The 4,632-nt window shown below is 44.0% G+C and overlaps 1 non-coding gene across 1 annotated transcript; it reads right to left on the bottom strand.

The window, feature by feature from the left end:
• Nucleotides 1-4,259: 4,259 nt before the first annotated feature.
• Nucleotides 4,260-4,332, bottom strand: trnar-ucg (transfer RNA arginine (anticodon UCG)). Its single transcript has one exon. It is a non-coding gene; the product is annotated as a tRNA-Arg (tRNA).
• Nucleotides 4,333-4,632: the final 300 nt, after the last annotated feature.

The raw sequence follows: 4,632 nt of genomic DNA, 5'->3' as shown, positions 1-4,632 counted from the left end.
AAAAAAGATGCTAACTAGATGCTAAAGTTAAAGAAGGACAGATGAGTGCTTAGCTAAAGTCATAGAAAAGTATCTACAGAACTGAAGTCATAGCACAATATGCGAACGTTAGCTGCTAAATTTAGCAGGGGCTAGCCTTAACCTAAAGATCTAAATGTTGTCATTTATTTTCCCCTACAGTAAATCAAAGTCAGTTTCTGTTTGTTGTGTTCACATAATTGAATAATGCAGTCGCTAAATCAGTTCTCGACTGAAAAGGGAAAAAAAAAACCACAGCTAATCCCCTGCTAAATGTAGGTAGCTTAGTTTAGCAGATAGCTGCCATCTCATTTTTGATACCAGTGAATTTCTTGTAATTTGTGGCAAAGCTGCCTTTGAATCACATACATACACACATTAAACTGTAAATTGAAATATATTATGTCTTGCACAATATTGATTTCATAATTAAATTTCATAATTAAACTAAATAGCAGTTTTACTGAGTGTGCTGTTTCTTTCTATCTATTTCACAATTAACTGTATTTGTAGTTTGCAGTGGTAAAAACCAGGCAGTTTCTTTACTTTTCCAGTTGATTCTTTAAATGACCACAATACGATGCAAATCTGCTGCAACGGGATTCAAAACCAAAAGCAAACTGCAAAACTGCAAATGAAAGCTGACTACAGTTGATGGATGTTGGTCAAGTGGTTTTTAGAATCCATTGGAGGGTCTACATGATCAATTAAAAAGCTAAAATTACATGAAAAGAGTCGTGCTAGAGGAGTAATTTTCCCTATTTGGCAACCCAAAAGTGCTTCTAAGTAGATCTATAAATCATTAGTAAATGTTAATTTATAAATGCAATAATCACTGGAGCTTCTATGAACAATGCCTTATTAGAAAGTGGTGCCATCCCAGTGAAGCGGCCGCTGTGTGAAGCCTCGGTGTCAGGAGCAGCTTGTAATATCAGTGCTGTCAGGCCGAGTGTGTTTGTGTGTGAGACTCAGGTGGAGGCCCAAACAATCTCACTGAGTGTCGGAAGAGGCCGGCAGGCGAGGCCGGGTTCAGTTAGCACCTTCTAATGAAAACTGCAGCCGCCTGTCCAGGCTCAGCGGTCAGTCTGCATCAAACACGGGGACGCCGCCAAAATAAACCACCATTAACCATCCTGTGGACAGCGACAGGTTTTCTTCCCCCCGTCTCCCCCACGGCGGCGGCGCCCCGCTCGATTTTCACGCTCCCGGTTGTTGGCTGAATGAGGAACATCAGTGCGGCGTAATTAAATGGGCGGAAAACAGCAGAAAACAATGTTTGGCTTGTTTAATCCAGTTTAGAGCGGTAACACGAGGGAGGGGGTCCAAACAGGAGGCACGAGGTGGTGACGGAGGAGGAGGAAGGTGGACGTCAGGACCCAAATTTATCAGGTGTCCAAATCAGTCCAGGCTCTCAGAGGGATGATACATTTTTAGCCCCGCTTTTCAGAGTAACAGCATCCTGTTGAGGACATTTCAGGGAAAAGAGTTTAAATAATTACTGCACAATTACAGTTATCATGCTGATGATTTTCCTGAAACTTTTGCAGCAGCAGCAGGAAATAAATCTTCATTCTGCCTTCCAGTCTCAGTCATGTTTTTGGACTTAGATTCCTTTAATATCTGTGCGAGACAATGTCATTCTGTAAATTCAAGTATTGTCGAACTGTGTTCTGCAATTGAGGAAAATGGATTACAGCTCAAAGAGTCCTTGTATTTTTCTGCTATGTGTTAATGTGGGATTACATTCTGGCTGCAAAGAGACACAAAACAGCCACACAGAGACACAAAACGGCCACACAGAGACACAAAACGGCCACACAGAGACACAAAACGGCCACAATGAGAAACAAGAAAAGAAAAGAAAAGAAAGTCTGAGGAAGAGCATTTTGCTTGAAACGTCACGCCAATAAATTGTATAAGGGAGCCTGTTTTTGGTGTGCGGATCGTTCTTCTTTTCTATTCTCATTTTTGACATTTTGTGATCCAGCACCCAACCCAGTGGGCCTCGGGGATGTGTGTGCCTTTCCTTCATCCGACTTTTGTCTCACAATGAGAAACAAAGCAACCAAAGGGTGACATAAAACGGCCGCAAAGGGATACAAAATGACAAAAAAAAGACAGAAAACCACCACACGGAGGTGCAAAATGTCCGCAAAGAGACGGCAAACAAACACAAAGACACATAATGACCAAAGAGAGATGCAAAATGACCACAAATAGGCATTTAACCACCACAAAGGGATGCAAACTTGCCATAAAAAGAAGCAAAACTACCAAAAAGAGATGGAAAACAACTAATAGACACAAAACAACCCCAAAGAGATGTAAAACCACGACCAAGACATTCAAAACAACCCCAAGGAGACACAAAACAACTATAAAGAGACACAAACTGTCCACAAAGAGATGCAAAACAACTACAAGAAGAAACACAACAGCCACTAAAAGATTCAAAACCACCACAAAGAGATGCAAAACAACCACAAAGTGATGTAAAATGGCCACAGAGAGGCTAAACAACCACAAGGAGACACAAAACAACTACAGAAAGACACAAAACAACCACTAAAAACTGCCAAAAACCACCACTGAATGTTGTATTATTTTCAACAGATTTGAGACTAACAGCATTGTAAGGCACTGGAGCACTGGTTTCAGAAACCTGTTTCCAGTGACGCCGGTCCGTTTTCAGGTGAAGCAGACGGGACACAGGCTGTTACTGTGGCTCTCTGTGAGCTAGTCGGAGGTGATGCTAATCTCTAAAGGCCGATTGCAGCCGCCTGATGTTTGCTCGCCTTAAATCCAGTCCAGATGTGGACTGAAGAGGGTCCAAGGTGCGACTGGATGAATGTTTGATTGGACACCTCCTGCTGTGATCAGAGGACGGCAGCGTCCCGGTGTTACAACAAACATGGTCCTGACACAAACAAACCCTTGAACCTGCGGCACCATCACACACTCCAGACATTTAGATTATTGAGATACTAGATGGTTGATTACCCTTGAATTATGTGTATTTCTATATGGCCAACACATCCAGCAGTGAGTAAACATGAAAACAGTTTGTTTGACATGAAGACGTGTTTCAGCCTCGTGCCTTGTTACCGTCCACTAATGGGATGTTTTCTGTTTTCTGTTTTCTTGTCTTTGCCTCATCGAATCCTTCGGACACATCCAGTTTGTAAGTTTGACCCGATGTGTTGTTTGTGCCTGTAGAGCCTGTTAGCACCGTAGCTTCGTAGATACGATACTTTACCACAGAGCTGTATCCACTGTAACCAGGCCTGTTTTCACTCATGTGCCGCTTTCCCACCAAGAAGAACCAGGTGATAGTTGGTTGCTGGTGCTGGTTCCAGCGCTTAGGTGGTTTAAATCTCACACCTCCTAAGAACCTGTTTGCTTTTCCATTAGCAAGGAGCAAAGTCAGAGCCACGCCATACGTCACCATTTATGTAGCCGTTTACCGAACAACGCTGGCGCCATACAGAAGTCCACACAGGACTTCAGACTAAACTTTTCACTGGTGTTACCAACTTTCTCATTGGGTCGCACTTCCCACCTTGTCACAGGCAAAACATATGACTTGCTGAACATTTTCTTAGTGATAGACTACAATTTACCGATGTTCCCTGAACGCCCCACAAAGCAGGCTGCAGTAGCTTCTGTTGGTGGCCACGGTGTGCGACCAAAGATGACTTTAAAAGGAGTAAACCAGGGCGTTCTCATGTCAGATTTGTCTAAGATGAAACCAAGTGATTTTTTTCTCGTGCCGTCTTTTCTATGACCGGAAAAAAAGCGCATGTTGATGCGCTCCATTTTTCACGAGAAGACCGCATTTCTAAGCGTAAATACAGCAGTACTCCGAAGTTGTAAACGTACTGTTTTGCACCACTGTGGTGCTGCTGGTGGGACACAATCGTACCGGCTTTCAGTGTTCAACAGTTTGTGCAAAACTTCCATGTGTCCAGGGACTCATTCCAATACATCTGTGATTGGACCGGGGACGTCCTGGCGAAAAGCGACACAAATCACCGCTTGTGTGTCCCATTCATCGGTCTTGGTGGTCACCATAACCCCGCCTCCAGCTTCTGACGTACCTTTTGCTTTTCTCTGGCCCAGCAAAGAGTTGGTGCCTGAAAAGCACCAGTTTTGGGAGCCTGGAGCCGGTGCTTTGGTGGTGGAAACACATAGAACTGGTGCTAAGTCAGGCACCAGCTCGGTGGAAAAGGGATCACAGACTCCAACCACGAAGGGACTCGAACCCTCAATCTTCTGATCCGAAGTCAGACGCCTTATCCGTTAGGCCACGTGGTCACATAAACACCAGCAGCAGTTGAGGGATCATCAGCCACATTTGTGGTGTGGTGACTTATCAAACATAGTCTTTGCTTTTAAGTCTATCAGCTGATTCATTTTTCTAATTAATCTCTGCTGGTGCGACACAATTGTACCGGATATCAACAGTTTTTGCAAAACGTCCGTGTCTCCAGAGTCGTTCCAGAACATCTGTTGCCGGTCCAGAGACATCCTGGTGAAAAGCGACACAAATCCCCGCTTGTGTGTCCCATTCTGTGTTTCCATTGACCTCGTTGGTCATGATAACTCCGCCCCCAG

Source organism: Stegastes partitus, unplaced genomic scaffold (assembly GCF_000690725.1).
Source record: "Stegastes partitus isolate 25-593 unplaced genomic scaffold, Stegastes_partitus-1.0.2 Scaffold1599, whole genome shotgun sequence".
NCBI classification, from domain to species: Eukaryota; Metazoa; Chordata; class Actinopteri; family Pomacentridae; genus Stegastes; species Stegastes partitus.
This window is presented reverse-complemented; position numbering and strand designations above follow the sequence as displayed.